General features: G+C 34.5%; 1 long non-coding RNA gene across 1 annotated transcript; it reads left to right on the forward strand.

Moving 5' to 3' along the window:
• Positions 1–21,128: 21,128 nt before the first annotated feature.
• Positions 21,129–22,451, forward strand: LOC128213433 (uncharacterized). Its single transcript, XR_008257728.1, has 3 exons — positions 21,129–21,225; positions 21,712–21,883; positions 22,337–22,451. It is a non-coding gene; the product is annotated as an uncharacterized LOC128213433 (long non-coding RNA).
• Positions 22,452–22,656: the final 205 nt, after the last annotated feature.

A 22,656-nucleotide genomic window follows, 5' to 3' on the forward strand; every position in this document is an offset into this window, starting at 1 on the left:
ATTCAACAAAATCGAACAACAATTCCACAGGAGATATAACGTAAACGCTTGATAGTGTTCGGATCCCGGCGTAGAAATAACCGAAGAGGGACTTACAAGCTTAGTAAAAAGGAAGAGTAAATTATTTTTTCAACATATGTGGAGAGTCACTTTTTCTTCTGTACGTACTGGTGAGACATTTAATTTCGTTTTAATACAGGAGCTAACAGTCTAGTCGTTCAAGATGGTGGCTTTTCGTGGAATATTAGTCGCCTGTATACTTCTTCAAATATATTTAAAGGCAGTGGAATACAACGATACCAACCAGCCTAAAACAAAACATAAATATTCTCCAGGCGAAAAAACACTTGTCAACTGTTTCGACTCTACAAAAAAAAGTATTTTCACGTTTGAAATTCTTTCGTACCTTTCGCCCCCAGTGGTTGAAGTGGCACCCAGCCATTTTGTATCCTCCATGAGAACTATTAAAAACCTTCAGAAGTATTATGCCAAGGTTAATCCAAGATATATATTTTTCGTGTTCCTTCTACTAAGTGGTGACGTGCACCCTCACCCTGGACCTATTGTACAGGACAAGTATGCTGATAATTCGGGATTTTCAAATATGAAAAAAGGGAGACAACCTAAATTTCCTTGTTCGGTTTGTGGAAAAGGTGTAACTGCCCGTAGTAAAGCTGTCAACTGTGATTTTTGTGAAATCCGGACACATATAAGATGCTCAGGTTATATAAGTGATTCTTTTTACTCAAACGTATGCAAATCTAATGGATCTTTCTATTTCACTTGTCGGATATGTACTTTTAAATTATTACCTTATTATCTTTGTGATGATTTAAACGATATTCATGATAGAATTCTGCCAGATTTACATGACAATAGTTTTGCTGAATCTTGTAGTAATTTTAACTGCTTTGAACTTAAAGGACTTCATTTTATTCATTTCAACATACGATCTCTATTACCAAAGTTGCCCGAAGTGAGACATTTAATGTCAAAATATAGATTTGCAGCCATAGCGTTTTCAGAGACCTGGCTGGACAATTCAGTTATGGACTCGGAAATACAAATTCAAGGATACAATGTGATCAGAAAGGACCGGAACAGACAAGGTGGTGGAGTATGCTTATACGTTAATGAAGATCTGGCGTTCACCGAAAGACGGGACCTAGAAAATGACAATATTGAAGCAGTGTGGGCTGATATTTTATTACCAAAAACCAAACCTATTTTAATAGGGTCATGTTATAGACCACCTAAACAAACAGATTTTGTTGATATTTTTGAAAATGTTTTATCTATGGTTAGATCTGACACAGAATGGTACATCCTTGGTGATTTTAACATTTGTTTTTTTGCAAAGAAATCAGCTCTTTTTAAAAGGTTTGAACAAGTTCTTAATATCTTTAATCTAAAACAGATCATAAATGACCCTACCAGAATCTCAGAGTCCTCCTCTTCTGTGTTAGATCACATTTTATGTAGCCATCAAAACGAGATTGTTCAGTCTGGTACTCTTCCGATAGGTCTCAGTGATCATTTGCCTGTATTTTGTACGCGTAAAACACAGAAAGGGACGTATAATATGCATAAGAATGTTGTTGTAAGGTCTTTGAAACATTACAATGTAGATCATTTTATTCACAAACTTAAACTTTGCGATTGGTCAAACATGTTTATTGCAAAAACTGTAGAAGATTCATGGCTGTCTTTTAAAGAAACATTTCTGTCAGTTTTGAACACTGTTGCTCCTGTTAAGGAAGTCAGACTAAAACAAAGAAGTGAACCATGGTTAGATTCTAACATTCTGGAACTCATCAGTCAAAGAGATGCTTTTTATTTCAAATTCAAAAAATACAAACAGAAGGAGATGTTAGATAAATATCGTTTTTACAGAAACCTTGTTCAGAAAGAAGTAATTAAGGCCAAATCGGAATATATGTCGAACAAGCTGGAAGAAAATAAAAATGATCCAAAAAAGCTGTGGTCAGATTTAAAAAATCTTGGATATAGTAGTAAAAGTAAATCTTCTCCAAATATTGTTTTGAACATTGATGATGAAAATTGTTTTGAACCATGTAAGATTGCAAATCACTTTAATACTTTTTTACTACTGTAGCCTCAACTTTAGTAAAAAAACTACATTTGCCCTTCAATTTGTTTAACTATGAGTCTGACTGTTTTAAACGATTTTATAAAGATAGAAATCCTGACTCTGTTAAATTTAAACTTCACACTGTTAGTGAAGAATACATTTACAAGGAACTATGTAAACTAAATTGTTCAAAAAGCACAGGGTTAGATAACATTCCTGCAAGATTTTTAAAAGATGCTGCACCATTTTTAAAGATACCAGTAACATTTCTGATAAACAGTTCTATCACAAGTAACATTGTACCATCTGAACTCAAAAATGCTAAAGTTAAACCATTGTTTAAGAAATAAAACAGATCTGATGTTTCAAACTATCGACCTGTAAGCATACTATGTAGTTTCAAAAATCTTAGAAAGAGTTGTATACAACCAACTAGAATCTTTTCTTGTTAAACATGGATTATTATACGAACTTCAGAGTGGTTTTAGATGTAACTATTCAACTGACTCCTGCCTAATTCATTTGACCGACCATATAAAAGAACAAAATTCCAAAGGTCTATATACAGGAATGATTATGCTGGATCTTCAAAAGGCGTTTGATACCGTAGATCACAAAATTCTATGTCAGAAGTTAAAAGAAATTGGTGTGGATTCAATTGATTTGTTTCAATCATATTTATCTGGACGTAAACAAGTTGTCAATGTAAATAATACAACGTCTGAATTCATGAACATCTCTTGTGGCGTTCCTCAAGGAAGCATACTTGGACCGTTGCTGTTTTTATGCTATGTCAATGATATGAGTATAAGCATAAGTGAAAAATGTAAATTAATATTATATGCAGATGATAGTGCTATCCTTTTCTCACACAAAGATCCGTCTGTTATTAGTAATGTACTCGGCAAGGAACTTGAAAACTGTAGTAAGTGGTTAGTTGACAACAAACTGTCTTTGCATCTTGGAAAAACAGAATGTATTTTATTTGGGTCTAAAAGAAAACTAACAAAAGTTGATAGCTTTAATGTAAACTGCAATGGCCATATCATAAAACCTAAACAATCTGTTAAATATCTTGGAAATATACTGGACAATGATCTCAGTGCTGCATCTATTGTTAACAATATTGTCAGTAAAGTTAATTCTAGGCTAAAATTTTTATATAGACAAAATCGTTTTTTAGATATGAATCTAAGAAGATTGTTATGTAACTCCTTAATACAATGCCATTTTGACTATGCATCGACATCTTGGTACAGTGGTATATGTAAACAATTCAAGAACAGATTACAGGTCACTCAGAACAAAGTTGTCAGATTTATTTATGGCTATGATTGTAGAACTTCCCTGAAAGTCTCGGCTTTCAGTGATATTGGATGGCTTAATATAGAAAATAGGATAAAGCAACTACGACTAAACCATGTACATAAAATCTTTAATAGCAAATGCCCATCATACTTACATGAACATTTTACTTTAGTCTCATCCACACATTCGTACAACAGTAGACATAGTGCTGGAAATTTTAAAGTGCCACAGGCTGACAGTTTTATATTAAATACTTTCTTTTATCAAGCAATCCAGGACTGGAACAGTCTTCCAATAAAGTTAAAAGAATTGAAAAATAAGAATACTTTTAAAAAAGAAGTGAAATCACATCTCATTGTTGGTATGAAATGTGCAGAAATGGAAGATTTCCTTTTTTATTAATTGTTATTCATTTAATCTTGCATATCAGTCCAAAGATTTTTGTCATATTATGCTAAAGTGTCATATGGTTTTAACAGTCGGTTGCATTATAACTGTAAAAGTTCGATATCAAACATTTAATCATTCTTTAACTGGTCAAGAGTACATGCATGTTATTTTTGTATAAGTAAACCTAATTTAAACAGCTTACAACTGAGATCTTGGCAAATAATTATATTTGTCATAAGGACCCCATTGGAAATAAGTTGAATAACTTTAATGGGTTATCCTGTGTTATATATTTGTCACATTGAATTAAATCTTTGTTAACGCACGTATGTATCCAATGCATTCTAATGATGTTGTGCTTTAGTATAGATATCATCACTAATACTTTGTTAATCAGTCTGTGTTATAACTTTATGAGATATTTGGTTTGTTACAATGACATATATATGCACGAATAAATCTATCTATCTATCTATAACATATGCATCAAAGTTACCATGCCTAATTATGTCGTTGCATCAACTCGCAAACTATGCATATAGTGAACGCTACTATTTTCATCATTTTTGTCAGAGTTCAAACCATATCTACAGTATACACTAACACATTTTAACCTACGTTTACCTGTTTTAAACTGCTCGCTTTTATACAAAAATTTCAAGTACTTAAAGTTGAATACTTTGCATTTGTTGCGTACTTTTGGGTAAAGAAACTATAAATCTTAACGCAACTGGATGTTCACGGACACTATTTGTTTTTAGTACATGTTATTTTATTATAAATACATTAGTAGAGATACATAAGTGCATAAATCAATACATGTGTTAGTGTTAACCTGAAACAACCGGTTTCCCATACATATTCTATTATCAAGTAATTCGTCAATCGTAAAAAAATCGGCCATCTCCGGCAAGCTTCGAGATAGACCTCGTAAATAGTAGTAAGGATATACGAAAATGTGACGAGGCCGCTGGCGATTAACACCATATTCAATCCACGTAAAGAAGGCCAATTGTACTGTATTAAACAACAAGGAAATGGATTGCGTTGATACATTATATGTTCTTGTCACAGTGAAGATATTAATTGGAACATCAAATTATGTTCGCATTTAAATATTTAGATGTTCATCTTTACCTGAAGCACACTGTTTCCACTCGAAAAATCGTTAACAGAGAAAATGTACATGACAGTAATAGTCCATGGCATGCATAAAATAATACATCGGATTTGATGCATGTATGGACTAAAATCAGCTTTTTCTTAATCCAGGTAGGATTATCCTACGAAATGTAAGTTTTAAGTCATAGTATGTTCAGCTTTCCTTGCCATTAAAAAACATTACTATTTGTAAAAAACATTGCTTGCATTGTGTAGTTGTGGGTTTGTTGTGGAGGGTAGGGTTGAGCTAGCCGCCCTGTTAGCTTTATCAGTTGATTGCCATGCATGCCTTTGTTTCAATATTGAAAATTATTCACAATATATTTGTCTTAATCAATTATTCTTAATGTCTTTGAGTAATTTGTCTTTCTTTATAAACAAACACAAAACACCAACTAATAGATACTCAATTGAACATGTTTTTGTAAATAAAAGCCTAAACATAAAATATTTAGTAAGGTTACTAAAACTTTTCGGCAATCTAGTCCACACCTTGTCACACCTTGTCACATTTTTCAATAATCCTTAACAAGAGACCTATTTTGAACAATACTTTATCATTGTTCCAAGCGTTTTGATCACGTTTCACAAAAAAATGAAACTTTTTTATGTCCGACTCCATTAAATGCAAACGAGTGCCTCCAGCTTTGATGTATCGTTCCAGTAACTTTTAGTTTTATTAAGATAAACATGTCCATCAATTTTGTTTTAAGCATAAGATAAGAAATACATGAGCCATCTGTATGCAATCCAATGTAATATTGAGTATTATTTAGGTTTTGCTCCCATTTTTATTACTTTGCAAAGCCCTTCTAGGTGGATTGAGTAGCTTGGTAGACTTCACAATCTTTCTTATGTTTTAACCCCCATGCATGAATTTAAAGATTTGCCACTACAGAATTAAATGTCCATCATAAAAATAATCAATGTGCCAGGCTTAACCAGTAAAATCACAATAATTAAGAGAAGTAAAGCATAACCAATACAGTCAGAGATATGGACCTTTCTTTGCACATGGAATTGTCAATATTGTGTACATTTGTTTTGTCTAAATATATTAGACATAAGTATAGACTTGTATTTTAATGTAGAAACTAATAATAAATTTGGAGGCTGCACGCTTATTAACTAGTTTAAACACCCATGCAGTGATATGTTATGCTAACCATTCCAAGGCTGTAATCCCAACACTTGCTAATAAGGCTATTTTTGCTACCAGTCTGTGTGTTGTATTTGCTTCCTGTTCTCTAGTTCAATGTCTCATTGGCAATGACCTTGTGCCTCTTTGATTACTTGGGTTAACCTTATGGGTTTTTTTTATATATATATTTTGAATGTTTAATTTTCACACAACAATGATTATGATGACACTAATGTTATGACAAAACCTTAACACATTTTCTTCAAACAAAAACAAGCAAATTCAGAATAGCTTTTATTACATCATTTTAGGAAATAAACCCATAATCAATGAAATAAAATTGTATCTGCAAAATCTCATGTCATGTTATGTTACATTCAACTTATTTTAAATTAGAGGATTATTCTAAATCAGAAATATTCATTTACACACAAACTTACAGATGCAATCTCACAATGCAATACAATTTGATATTATGTGTTTTTAATGTAGTTAAAAATAAAGAAAATAAATATTGGGTGCAGTAAGCAATGCTCATCACTTCTAATTAACATTCTGATTGATAGCAAAACAAGTCAACAAAAATGGTAAAATTGTAGCTAACATTTTAGCTAATGCCGAATTATTTTAGCTAGATTGCGAAGAAAGCTGAAAGATTATAGAATCACTCTCAAGTCTGTTTCCTGGTTGGAAACGAGTACTGATAGCCTTTTTCTGAGGCGATGAGAAGGTACCCCTGGTAGGGCTTGAACCCACAACCTTGGATGGGAGGCGGACACCATAAGAGCCCAATATAAAAATATAACACTTACACACAAATAGGTGGTAATAGTTAGCACATCATTCTTTATTCAGTCTAAAATATCGCTTTGTTGTTTAAACATCTCCTTGGTCGGCCATACTGGACTATTTGCTAATAACCCGTATTATTTCCGAGGTCAATTCTGTTGGATAATGGCCGAGGTGTTCCGATTGCTAATTCGTTGTATCGCTTGTGGCTTTGGGATCCCGCAAAAATGAATATGCGAATACTCCATGTATACGTTTTATATTATTTTGAGTTCAGGCTCATGCCTTCGCTAATGGAATCCCTGGACATATTCACATTTAATCATTAAGAGCCAAAAATCCATTAAGCAGATTACAAAACCGCCAAATTTCCATTTAGTAACGAAAACAACTGCCAGATTTCCATTTAGTCATTAATTGGTTTTGTTAAGTGAGTTGTCAAGAGGCTCACGCATGCGCACTGGCTAATATAAAGGCATTCGGACGGCATTTCGCACTGAACACTTAAAAAGTTAGCATTTATTTGTTGTCTTCTAAACGCCAAGCCTGTGGAATAAATCGTTTAGAAGACCACATATAAACACTTACTATTACTAAGTCGACTAACCATGCAGCAGCTCAGTCCTGTTCCCTCAAACATGAACTAAATGCGTTCTGTTATATTTGCCATCGAACGAAATAGAGGATAATTGTTTGTTTCAGTGAACGAGCGTAAAATATTTCACCGAGTGAGCACCTAAAGCTGTATTTCAAGAGTGGCGTAACCACAAGTGAAATATTTACTTTTGGTTTTCACGAAGTGAAATATAATACAATAAAATGACATTTAATTGCTGTTTTTCAGGAAAGCGAGCAAAATTGTATGCGAACGTTACGTCATTTGGGACATGACGTCTTTGAAATTGTGATCCAGCCCTGTGCGCGCTGACGTTTGATTTGGAATTGAGAACGGGCTATTTCAAGAAGGCCAATCATAGTATTTGAAGCATTAGCAACGCGATAAATACAACTGGTTTGACATTCAGACAATCATTTTTGTTTCTCATCTCATAAAAGTAATATACAAAATTCACCATAAAAAATAAGGGTCCTTCAGTGTCACCCAAGTTTATGTTAACAAACCCTGCAGAGCTATCAATTAGGAGATGGGACACTGGCGGTCGGTAATTATTTCTGGACATTTTTGGGGTAAACTCAAGAGTGAATTCAGCCTCCATTATTTTTACAGACACTAATCTGATAAATATAGCGATCTAAAAATAGTAATATTCTGCTAAAAATAAAACGGCGGAATACAAAAGTACAGCGCGGAAATAGCTCAGACTCGGGCCGCAATACAACTAATCTTTTTATGTTTTTGACGTCATTAATTCGTGTAAACATAGAGCGCATTGACACAAAAAATGGGTTAAAACGAATGAAAAGAAGTAGTTCTTCGGAGATTGCGATCTAAGACTACCTGCGCGCATGCGCAGATAGTCTTAAAATCGAGGTATATGAAAATATAAATAATTAGTTGGCGTAATAGTTTGTACGTTTATGTCTGTAGTTCAGCGCCGTTTAGGCTATTGCGTTGTCATATTTTGGTTCGAACGTAGTATAATTTTGGAATTCCAAGTTAAAGTCATGTGAGAATAAAACAAATAAACTTAAAGTTAGCTATAGGTTAGTGTTGTTACATGCTGTGAAGGATAGAAATCATCAACATTGGATTAGGATATGAGCTTTAGTGGTTAATGAAGTACTGATTTACAAGCGTTTTGTTTTTAGTTAAAACTTTATTTGAGAGTTTTAGTTTAAACTTTATTTATCTCACAACCATTTTGAAGCAAGTTGTATTAACTTATGCTATGTCACTCTCGTTGGCACGATGTTGCTCGAAAGTGTGATCTTGTTTTTGGTGAGGAAAACAGGAGTACCCGAAGAAAACCCACTTGTCCGGATTGGTGACCACAAACCAAACTCACAATTGCTTACTGGACAGCCATTTTTGTTTTGTTTTTTGTGTGAATAGGATGTTGATAGGCAAACAGTACCACTTAAGTTTGTAAAACAGACTTATAATGTACAGATGGACTATTCATATATATAAAGACACGTGAATTATCATCACCTCGTCATTTATTTTTCTGAAAATAACATTTTGATAGCAATGCGTCCAAGTGAAATATTTCTTATATATCATATTAATTAAGAGGTTTCCAGGACGTAGTTGAATGCTTAATGTGCCATTTAAGCATCTCTCATGATGTAAACACTAGATTAATTCTCACTGCCTCAATGTGAACATATACATGCTTTTACATAGGTGTTAGGTCCTTATAGACAATTTGTCCCTTTTCCACATTTTACCGTTATGACTATTCTATTTTTGAAGAGGTATTTAACCATAGAATGCCACTAACGTTTTATTTGTTTCATTTGTAGAGCGATCAGTATTCGGAGCAGCGTAGTAAAAAGTGTTGGAAGCAGAAATGGGTAAATTATTTTCAATTTAAAGTATACGTAACCGTTTTATAAGTGCCAAAATGTTCTTGCTTTTCTCTTGGTCTCTGGGAAGAAGTGGTCAACACAGAACAGTTGTTGTTAAGTTATTTTGGTAAGATACATAAACTAACATTTTAACAAGAATTTTTAATAGCTATGTATAAATGATTGACTCTCAGTTGTATTTACCCGCATTAATTATGCACTCTAAGAGCTCAGTTTTCTTTCTGTTGTTTTACTTTGTCGATCTACGATCCAGGTCAACCAATTTCTATGTGTAACAGGTTGTCGATCTACGATCGACGATCCAGGTCAACAATACTTTTTATGTTGTTTTACTTTGTCGATCTACGATCCAGGTCAACCAATTTCTATGTATAACAGGTTGTCGATCTACGATCGACGATCCAGGTCAACAATACATTTGATGTTGTTTTACTTTCATTGTCGATCTATGATTGAAGATCTAGGTCGACAATGCATTGTCGATCTACGATCCAGGTCAACAATACTTTTGATGTTGTTTTAATTTTATTGCCTATCTACGATTTTTGATCTAGGTCGACAATGTATTGTCGATGTACGATATACGATCCAGTTCAACAATACTTTTGATGTTGTCTTAATTTTATTGTCGATCTACGATTGATGATCTAGGTCGACAATGCATTGTCGATCTACGATCAACGATTCAGGTCAACAATACTTTTGATGTTGTTTTAATTTTATTGTCGATCTTCGATTGATGATGTAGGTCAACAATGGATTGTCGATCTACGATCCAGGTCAGCAATACTTTTGATGTTGTTTTAATTTTATTGTCGATCTACGATTTATGATCTAGGTCGACAATGCATTGTCGATCTACGATCTACGATCCAGGTCAACAATATTTTGATGCTGTTTTACTTTGACGATCTACGATCTACGATCCAGGTCAACCAATTTCTATGTGTAACAGTTTGTCGATCTACGATCTACGATCCAGGTCAACAATATTTTTGATGCTGTTTTACTTTGTCGATCTACGATCCAGGTCAACAATATTTGTATGTATAACATGTTGTCGATCTACGATCTACGATCCAGGTCAACAATATTTTTGATGCTGTTTTGCTTTGTCGATCTACGATCTACGATTCAGGTCAACAATATTTGCATGTATAGCAGGTTGTCGATCTACGATCTACGATCCAGGTCAACAATAGTTTTATGTATAACAGGTTGTCGATCTACGATCTACGATCCAGGTCGACAATAGTTCATGTATTTTAGTTTGTCGAGATACGATCTATGACCCAGATTAATCGATTCATATTTCCGTTTTATTGTCGACCTACGATTTATGATCTAGGTCAACAATGCAATGTTGATCTACGATCTACGATCCAGGTCGACCAATTTATTTATTTTTATGTTGATGTACGATCTACGAGCTACGCGCCAACTTCACACACCTTACGGTGACTTGAAAAGTGATGTTGAGCCCAGTCTAACTGTTCTTGTGTTCTTATCGGTGCAAAGTTGCGATGTGAACGGTGCTTGATAAGCTTGATTTGCAAACAGTGGTATTAGACTAAAATTAGTCAATGCTTCCCGGTGCTCTGTGAGATATAAAGCAGTGACCTAAAATTATAAATACTTAATGCAAAGTCCTGCATGTGCATGTGGAGCTGATATTGAAGTCGTGGAACACTCTCTCTCTCTCAGTTCAAAATATATTTAATAGAACCTATATAAATGTTTAGGGAAACCCGTGCCTTCCATCCACTTAAAATCGACAAATTACTGTTTGGCTTCGACAACCTTACTGATGAACAAAATGAGATCATTTTTATACGAGTTCAAAAATATATAAAGAATACTGAACGATGTTTAATTAACTTTAATCGAATTTAATGGTGTCTTGTTCTACTAAAACGTTGAACTTGACACTCGACCTTGACTTATGCAGTTTAGAATACAACCTATAGTTTCAGCCAATGCAATTACAGCATTAAGTACTAGGCTTAAAGGTCCGCCTACTGCCACTCATTCGATACACATCTCCTGAGTCATTGACAATGTGTCAGCCAATTAGGTTGTATTCTAAGTCAGTAAGATGACTTGAAGTTACATCTTAATGATAAAGAAGGGCTACGCTTACTCTGTCCATTCTTAATCATTAAGATATTAATTCATGTCGTCTAACTATTACATTGTCATTTTACAATATCAAGAAGGATCCAAATGGGCGGATTATCACTGGCCATGTTGACTGTCAATATATAATTTTTCAATTAAAGTGTGATATTTCACTTAAATGATCATAACAATTTTTTTTTCCAGATATTAGCTTATCAATTAATATTGATTAAATTAATAGCTACGTGGCCTTAATTTTCCAATTTTCCTCGACGCCGCTTAAAGTAATGTCATGCCTGTTATACATTGTCCGTCAGACTCCCTTGTGTAATCAAAATTATGTTTTGCAGAGCGACTGGCGATCAACCGTTCGACGCTGGATTCCTAAAATATTGGTAAGAAATTTGTCTTACTTGTGTAATCAACAATCAAAATATAGATTTTTAATAAACAAATATGAATTTTAGATAGTGGTCGCAAAACCAGACAAGTTCTCTTCGGATACTCCTGTTTCCCCAACAACACAATACCTCACTCTCGCGCATCCGCACTCTCTTGTAACATCGTGCCAACGAAAGTGATCGATATTATGTTGTAATAACTTGTTTAACATTCGTTGTGAAATAAGAGTTTAAACTTGGAATAAACAAACTGAAGAATAAAACAGGACGTTAGTGCACTAATATAAGAATTATATAAGAATATTTATGTGATACCGTTTGTTTATTAATAAAACAGTTTTTTCTTTAGTTCGGTACATTATGACCTGCAGTATTTCAGATTTGTAAAAATCAATTTGCTGTAATTTATTTCAGAATGCAATAGTGTCATTCGCGCTATTTTATTTCAGATTGCTACAGCAGAATGCAACTGTTTTACTTGCGGCTATTCGTTTCAGATCGCAACCGTTTTACTTGCGGTTATTCATTTCAGATCGGTACCGTTTTACTTGCGTTAGGTTTCGTGATCGGATATTGCATCAAGCATCAATTAAAACTCGAAGAAAACAGTAACCCTCTTCAGCTAATATCTAAAGAACAGGGTGCGATCTTTCTCCGAGATCAAAGTATGTTGGCTTCTTTTACTTTCTAGTTGAACATATCTGTATTATCGAATAATAACGTTGAAATCATGTACATACGAAATTTGAAAGCTAAGTTTATAACCTTTTTGTTCTACAGTTAACGTACAAATTGCCTTGAAGATAGTCCATTATAACAATTGTGAAGGCAAGTTTGTTCTTCCAGTCTTTACATATTCATTGTTTCACTGGTCGGCTACTGTTCATTGTTTCACTGGTCGTCAAGCGTATAATGCTTAACTTGTTGGAAATTAATTGTTCATTATATTCTAGTATTTACACATTCATTGCTTTACAAGTGATCATTGCTTTACTGGCTGGCAAGTGATCATTGCTTTACTGGTCGCCAAACGTGTATTGTTTTACTGGCTGGCAAGTGATCATTGCTTTACTGGCTGGCAAGTGATCATTGCTTTTCTGGTCGCCAAACGTGTATTGTTTTACTGGTCGGAACTTGTTCAGTATTTTAAATGTTTGAACGAGCATTGCTTTTGACTATATTTGTTTAAATCAAATTAATGATGTTTATCATTTATATTTATTTAAAAACAATTTAGTTCCTCAAACGGTCGTTGATTACCTCCTTACTTTTTTCAGATAGCCCTGATCTTCTTGTGAACCCTAAGCAACCCTGTAATGATACCCATTACTGCGAGAAATGTACAGCGACTATAATTTCTTCCGAACATCGGCCTAAACCTGAAGGCAAGAGCTCTATTTTGGTGGCATATAACTGCCGTAAGATAACCTGTTAACGTTCGCGAATTGCTTCGTGTAATCCACTAAATTTTCGCGATATTTATTTAGCTATCTATAAATGTATTCCAGATTCAGCCGCTAACACGTTAATTAGTAGAGGTTTGCGAATTCCACTTAGTAAGTTACATACTAACTGATTATCTTGATAAGATTCGTGTTACCAGTTACCTATTAAAACATTCTACATTCAGGCGCTAACAAGTTATCTAGTTATGGTTTGCGAATGCCACTGAGTAAGTAACATAATAACTGGTTAACTAGATAAGATTCGTGTTACCACTTAGCTATAAATTCACTTTTGGCTTCTAGCAGTAACTGGGTATCTAGTTATGGTTTGCGAATTCTACTTAACAAGTAACAAAATAACTGGTTAACTTGATAAGATTCGTGGATATGGTCAGCAGATCAAAGGTCAATAATGCATTCAACTATTTTCGGACAGTAGTGTCCGCACAATCAGTGAATTATTGTTTAACAGAGGACCATGCCTCTCCATCATACTGATAACATCGGCCCGTATTGACATACATCGCTGTGAACGGCAGCCGTTCAACGATCACAGTCAAAAAGTTCCGTTAAACTTGGTTTGTCAAGGCGTAGTCATTACCAATTTATTTTTACTTAAAGTCTTCATGAGGTCTAGGTTTTTTCTGACATAACAGTGCTGAGGGATTGGGTTCTATCCTTTTAATGTTGAATTTGAAAATGAATGTTTGTTGTTGTTCTTTACATCAATGTTTATTCTTTCGTTTTTTTTTATTCCAGGACGAACATGCGTAAAAAGTGATTTCATCAAAGAGCCCGGTCAGTATCTTCTCTTTTTTAAAAAGTTTTTTTTCACTTTGCGTTCAATAGCCAAGGCGAAGAAAACACGGTTGGATAGTGACAATTTAAACAAGTTAATCGAAAAAGTATGCTTTGTTTATTATGCTGACAATATAAATAAGGGTTGATTTGCTGATACTATAACTGGGGTTTGTTTAGGTTGACAATATTACTAGAGTGTTTTTTAAGGTTGACACTATAACTCGAGTGTTTTTTTTAAGGTTGACACTATTACTCGAGTTTGTTTAAGTTGACAATATAACTAGAGTGTTTTTAAGGTTGACACTATTACTTGAGTGTTTTTTTAAGGTTGACACTATTACTAGAGTGTTATTTAAGGTTGACAATATATCTCGAGTTTGTTTAGGTTGACAATAGTACTAGAGTGTTTTTAAGGTTGACACTATTACTCGAGTTTGTTTAGGTTGACACTATTACTCGAGTTCGTTTAGGTTGACACTATTACTCGAGTTTGTTTAGGTTGACACTATTACTCGAGTTTGTTTAGGTTGACACTATTACTCGTGTTTGTATAGGTTGACACTATTACTCGAGTTTGTTTAGGTTGACACTATTACTCGAGTTTGTTTAGGTTGACACTATTACTCGAGTTTGTTTAGGTTGACACTATTACTCGAGTTTGTTTAGGTTGACACTATTACTCGAGTTTGTTTAGGTTGACACTATTACTCGAGTTTGTTTAGGTTGACACTATTACTCGAGTTTGTTTAGGTTGACACTATTACTCGTGTTTGTATAGGTTGACACTATTACTCGAGTTTGTTTAGGTTGACACTATTACTCGAGTTTGTTTAGGTTGACACTATTACTCGAGTTTCTTTAGGTTGACACTATTGCTCGAGTTTGTTTAGGTTGACACTATTACTCGAGTTTGTTTAGGTTGACACTATTACTCGAGTTTGTTTAGGTTGACAATATTACCCGAGTTTGTTTAGGTTGACACTATTACTCGAGTTTGTTTAGGTTGACACTATTACTCGAGTTTGTTTAGGTTGACACTATTACTCGAGTTTGTTTAGGTTGACACTATTACTAGAGTGTGTTTAGGTTGACACTATTACTCGAGTTTGTTTAGGTTGACAATATTACTCGAGTTTGTTTAGGTTGACAATATTACCCGAGTTTGTTTAGGTTGACACTATTACTCGAGTTTGTTTAGGTTGACATTATTACTCGAGTTTGTTTAGGTTGACACTATTACTCGAGTTTGTTTAGGTTGACACTATTACTCGAGTTTGTTTAGGTTGACACTATTACTCGAGTTTGTTTAGGTTGACACTATTACTCGAGTTTGTTTAGGTTGACACTTTTACTCGAGTTTGTTTAGGTTGACACTATTACTCGAGTTTTTTTAGGTTGACAATATTACTCGAATTTGTTTATGTTGACAATATTACTAGAGTGTTTTTAAGGTTGACACTATTACTCGAGTTTGTTGAGGTTTACAATATTACTCGAGTTTGTTTATGTTGACAATATTACTAGAGTGTTTTTAAGGTTGACACTTTTACTCGAGTTTGTTTAGGTTGACACTATTACTCGAGTTTGTTTAGGTTGACACTATTACTCGAGTTTGTTTAGGTTGACAATATTACTCGAGTTTGTTTAGGTTGACAATATTACTAGAGTGTTTTTAAGGTTGACACTATTACTCGAGTTTGTTTAGGTTGACAATATTACTAGAGTGTTTTTAAGGTTGACACTATTACTCGAGTTTGTTTAGGTTGACACTATTACTAGAGTGTGTTTAGGTTGACACTATTACTCGAGTTTGTTTAGGTTGACAATATTACTCGAGTTTGTTTAGGTTGACACTATTACTCGAGTTTGTTTAGGTTGACACTATTACTCGAGTTTGTTTAGGTTGACACTATTACTCGAGTTTGTTTAGGTTGACACTATTACTCAAGTTTGTTTAGGTTGACAATATTACTCGAGTTTGTTTAGGTTGACAATATTACTCCATTTTGTAAAGGTTGACAATGTTACTCGAGTTTGTTTAGGTTGACACTATTACTCGAGTTCGTTTAGGTTGACACTATTACACGAGTTCGTTTAGGTTGACACTATTACTCGAGTTTGTTTAGGTTGACACTATTACTCGAGTTTGTTTAGGTTGACACTATTACTCGAGTTTGTTTAGGTTGACACTATTACTCGAGTTTGTTTAGGTTGACATTATTACTGGGGGCTTGTTTAGGTTGACAATATTAATTGGGGCTTGTTTAGGTTGACAATATTAATGGGAGTTTGTTTATGTTGACACTATCACTGGGGGCTTGTTTAGGTTAACAATATTAATGGGGGCTTGTTTAGGTTGACACTATCACTGTAGGCTTGTTTAGGTTGACAATATTACTAGAGTTTGTTTAGGTTGACACTATTACTCGAGTTTGTTTAGGTTGACAATATTACTAGAGTGTTTTTGAGGTTGACACTATCACTGGGGGCTTGTTTAGGTTGACACTATCACTATGGGGTTGTTTAGGTTGACACTATTACTCGAGTTTGTTTAGGTTGACACTATTACTCGAGTTTGTTTAGGTTGACACTATTACTGGGGGCTTGTTTAGGTTGACACTATTACTCGAGTTCGTTTAGGTTGACACTATTACTCGAGTTTGTTTAGGTTGACACTATTACTCGTGTTCGTTTAGGTTGACACTATTACTGGGGGCTTGTTTAGGTTGACACTATTACTCGAGTTCGTTTAGGTTGACACTATTACTGGGGGCTTGTTTAGGTTGACAATATTAATTGGGGCTTGTTTAGGTTGACAATATTAACGGGAGTTTGTTTATGTTGACACTATCACTGGGGGCTTGTTTAGGTTAACAATATTAATGGGGGCTTGTTTAGGTTGACACTATCACTGTAGGCTTGTTTAGGTTGACAATATTACTAGAGTTTGTTTAGGTTGACACTATTACTCGAGTTTGTTTAGGTTGACAATATTACTAGAGTGTTTTTGAGGTTGACACTATCACTGGGGGCTTGTTTAGGTTGACACTATCACTATGGGGTTGTTTAGGTTGACACTATTACTCGAGTTTGTTTAGGTTGACACTATTACTCGAGTTTGTTTAGGTTGACACTATTACTAGAGTTTGTTTAGGTTGACACTATTACTCGAGTTTGTTTAGGTTGACACTATTACTGGGGGCTTGTTTAGGTTGACACTATTACTCGAGTTCGTTTAGGTTGACACTATTACTCGAGTTTGTTTAGGTTGACACTATTACTCGAGTTCGTTTAGGTTGACACTATTACTGGGGGCTTGTTTAGGTTGACACTATTACTCGAGTTCGTTTAGGTTGACACTATTACTAGAGTTTGTTTAGGTTGACACTATTACTCGAGTTCGTTTAGGTTGACACTATTACTGGGGGCTTGTTTAGGTTGACACTATTACTCGAGTTTGTTTAGGTTGACACTATTACTCGAGTTTGTTTAGGTTGACACTATTACTCGAGTTCGTTTAGGTTGACACTATTACTGGGGGCTTGTTTAGGTTGACACTATTACTCGAGTTCGTTTAGGTTGACACTATTACTGGGGGCTTGTTTAGGTTGACACTATTACTCTAGTTTGTTTAGGTTGACACCATTACTCGAGTTCGTTTAGGTTGACACTATTACTGGGGGCTTGTTTAGGTTGACAACATTAATGGGACTTTGTTTAGGTTGACACTATCACTGGGGGCTTGTTTAGGTTGACACTATTACTCGAGTTCGTTTAGGTTGACACTATCACTGGGGGTTTGTTTAGGTTGACAATATTACTCGAGCTTGTTTAGGTTGATACTATCACTGGGGGCTTGTTTAGGTTGACACTATCACTGGGGGCTTGTTTAGGTTGACACTATCAGTGGGGGTTTGTTTAGGTTGACAATATTAATGGGAGTTTGTTTAGGTTGACACTATCACTGGGGGCTTGTTTAGGTTGACACTATTACTCGAGTTCGTTAAGGTTGACACTATTACTGGGGGCTTGTTTAGGTTGAAAATATTACTTGAGCTTGTTTAGGTTGATACTATCACTGGTGGCTTGTTTAGGTTGACACTATCACTGGGGGCTTGTTTAGGTTGACAATATCACTGGGGGCTTGTTTAGGTTGACAATATTAATGGGAGTTTGTTTAGGTTGACACTATTACTGGGGATTTGTTTATGCTAAAATACTACTGATGCTTAAGATGAACTCTTAAAGTCAGGCTGAGATGCTATGATTATGCAATCGTGTTCAACTATTCATTGCTAAACCAGACATTTTAGGATCCTGTTAACTTGTTTACTAACTCATTAAAAAGGATAAAGCTATCGTGTTTATGGATTTATTGTAAAGTAGTAATGTTTGAATACTGTTATCATGTTTACAAACTCATCGTTAAGATTATGTTGTCGTGTTTAAGAACTATTGTAGAAATGGTAGGATTATGCTATACTTAACCATTTTTAAAGTAGAAATGGTAGGATTATGCTATACCGAACTCATTGTAAAGATGAAATGGTTGGATAATGATATACCAAACTCATTGTAAAATACGTATGGTAGGTGTATGCTATACCGAACTCATTGTTAAGTAGAAATGGTAGGATTATGCTATACCGAACTTGTAGTTAAGTAGAAATGATGGGATTATGCTAAATCGAACTTATTGTGAAGTAGTGGTGGTAGGATTTTGCTAAACCGAACTCATTGTAAAGTAGAAATTGTAGGATTATGCTAAACCGAACTCATTGTAAAGTAGAAATCGTAGGTGTATGCTTTACCGAACTTATTGTAAAGTAGAAATCGTAGGTGTATGCTTTACCGAACTCATTGTAAAGTAGAAATCGTAGGTGTATGCTTTACCGAACTTATTGTAAAGTAGAAATCGTAGGTGTATGCTTTACCGAACTCATTGTAAAGTAGAAATCGTAGGTGTATGCTTTACCGAACTTATTGTAAAGTAGAAATCGTAGGTGTATGCTTTACCGAACTCATTGTAAAGTAGAAATCGTAGGTGTATGCTTTACCGAACTTATTGTAAAGTAGAAATGGAAGGATTATGCCTAACTGAACTCAATGTAATGTAGAAATGGTAGGAAAATGCTATACCGAACTCGATGTAATGTAGATATGGTAGGATTATGCTTTATATAGAATTAATTGTAAAGAAAAAATGGTAGGAGTATGCTATTGCGAACTCATTGTAAAGAAGAAATGGTAGGATAATACTATTTCGAACTCATTGTAAAGTAGAAATTGTAGGATATGCTATACCGATCTCATTGAAATCAGAAATGGTAGAATTATGCTATACCGAACTCATTGTAAAGTAGAAATTGTAGGATTATGCTATACCGAACTCATTGAAATCAGAAATGGTAGAATTATGCTATACCGAACTCATTAAATACAAGAAATGACAAAATTATGCTACCGTGTTTACGAACTCAATTTAAAGTAGAAAGGTTAGGAAAAAAAGTATCTCTTTTATAAACTCATCATAAAGAAGTACTCTTAGAATTGAATTATGTAATCGTGTTAACGAACTCCTTGTTAAGTACGGTAGTAATATTTGGATTTCACTTTGCTGTTTATGTTGACAATACTTATAGCATTTAGGACAAACTAATTGTAACCTCTTAAGATTGCTGTGAAAGAACTTTAGGACAAATTCCTACAATTCGGAAGTGCTTATTATAACAAACCTTATCTCATTTAAATAACACATGTCAATGTACAAAGCATGCTTATACCATCTCAGGCCGTTCGGGTAGCTACCATATTTCCAACTGAATGGTTTGTGATTTCAAAAAAAGGCTGATCATGCTGGATCTTCTTGATCTACTGTAAATTGTTTACATTTTCAACACATAAGATCATTTAACCGAATACGCAGTGACTACGTTGAATCAAAGTTATCTTTGAAACGTAACCTTTTTCTAACGTTTTTTAGTACACAAGGGGAGCTTTCTCCCCATATATGATGTTGTAGGTCAAGAAACAGTAGAAATCAGTGTTAGCTTGCATGCAAATCGGTCAAAAGAATATATAGGAAATTTATTTAGTGATGTCTTAGCTTAATGCTGAAACTATTATTGCAATTCTCTACGATATGCTCTGGTGTTCATGCCTTAAACACCACTCACTTTTCTCTTCTCTAAACAGATTGTTTCCCATGCAATGGAAGTTGTATTTCATCGGCTGAACTGAGAAAGCTCGTGGGTGACCATATTGAATGTAATGTCGACACTGTGGATGTTCAATGTAAGTGATAATCAAATGAGACTATATGTACATGCACGAAGCATGAAGTTCAAACTCTTCTATGATGCCATTTAGTGGCAAACAATCAAATATGGAGTGTTTGTTGCGCCTGTGAAGCATGGCATCACTTTGTACGGCGTCGTTGTCGTCAGCGTCACATGTTCGTTTCTGATTAATAACCTTTGATGACTTGTTGTAGAGTCTTAACACTTGGTATGCACATTTGGCATTGTGCGTAGATGATCCCTATTGTTAATAGGGCAATATGTCAAAATTCAAGATGATGATGACTTTTACATGAACCCTTATGGACGCTCCCTACAGACGTCACACCCGATTCACATAATTCTGGGACGTATGCTTGTCCTGTTGGTATTTGTTAAATGGCTATGTCGGTTAAAAGCTATACACAGCTTATGTTTCAAATGTTATATGGAATCCGACAATAAACCAATATTGCCTTTATACATCCCGAGTCTGGTTTTATAGATAAATATGAAGAACGATTGCTGTTTTCATAGCAGTATATTCCATTTAAAATAAAGAGTTTATGGGAATACATTATTTTTATGTTGTAAAATAATTTATTTCTTTTGAATGCATTAGACTATAATGAAGTCGAAAATGTATTGTATATACATATGTATAGGCTGTCACCTGATTCAAATGGCACCTGATAAATACTGCGGGGAGAACGGTGATCTCATTTGCAAAAACAACACAGAACCGCCTTTTTGCAACTGCAAATGCAACTGGACAGGAGAGATGTGTGACAAAATGGATGTCCAAAAGGTGATACATTAATAAGTTATTCTCCCACTTTATACGACCAAAACCCGAAGAACTTTTGTGACCTATTTTGCATACTATTCGTTATTTTAGTTTTTACTGTGTTGCTCAAACTTCGGCTGTTTTTATAGGATGACTTCAGGATTGATAGGAATGGCAGCCACTTTGATTTGTTATGCAATTTCATCTTGACATTGCCAACACCTTAGTAATTTTCATTTGAATCCCCATATTCATAATGTAATATGAATTTTGGATGACCACTTTGTGAGTCGAATAATTTCAGTTTAAGGTCGTTCGTAAAATGTCTATTATTATGTGTAGAATTAGTAAGCAGGATGAGTCGCTGTATTGCAAGAAATTATTTCGTGGACCACTTGCAAAGTAGCATTCTGAAAAGCGGCATTACGCGAGTAGTAGGTGAGGAAGTCTTAGTTTTGTTTATCGATGAAGATTTTTTTTATCTAGAAAATATTTTGCAATCCACAGATAATGTGCAATTGTTTCACTCTTGGGAAGCCCATTGCCTATGCGGACAGTATGAAGTCTTGCCACGATGCTCGACGACCTGCAAACTGGACTGAGTGCATTTTAGACGGAAAACGAGAAGATACGGCAATGAACTGTATCTGCGCTCCTTTAAATACAACAGATATAAGATGTTAGTATATTTCATAGAAATAAAATGCAAGCAAAAAACTATGGTTGGTTCGATTTCTTAACATTTTTCCGTCATCAGCAATAAAACGAAAATCCTATCCATGCAGAAGACCAAGAATGAACAAAAGGCCCAGTAGTGATAGGTTTGTAGTTATCAATGATAAACCAGTTTTAAAACCTAAAGTTGGAGTGTAAGAAATCGAATTGTTCATTTAATAAAACATAAAAGTAAACACGAAAAATAGAGATTTTTTTTCGAAACTTGGTCAGCAACATGCGCAATCAGGACCCTTGGGTTAACATTTAATTGTCACCATTTAAAATATTTATGTAAATGTATCCTTATGCAACAAGTATTATCTTTCTCTATTCATGAGCTTTCAGCAAATAAACTGGCTGAGACCAAGAATGTTCCTTACCTATATTTGGTCTAACCCCTTTGATTGTATTTCAGTTCATCTTGATGAAAAGAAAGATCTACAGAATTGCAGTTTTTCACAGTCTTAAAAAGGTATTAAAGAACTTGACGTATATCTTAAGCGCTTATGAACTATTTGATAAGTCTTTATTTATATACTAATAACGGCAAAAATGTTCTGTAATGATTTTATTATTGGTGCATTCCAAAAGATGAACTAGTTATTGTATTTTTATTCTATATACCTATCATCTTTAAAACGTTAAAAAAATGTTTAACGTTTTCACGGATATCATTAAGACAATATTGAGGATAACTTGATTACCAATAGTAACTTATTGTTTCTTTTCGTTGCA

Source organism: Mya arenaria, chromosome 13 (assembly GCF_026914265.1).
Source record: "Mya arenaria isolate MELC-2E11 chromosome 13, ASM2691426v1".
In the NCBI taxonomy this organism is placed as follows: Eukaryota; Metazoa; Mollusca; class Bivalvia; order Myida; family Myidae; genus Mya; species Mya arenaria.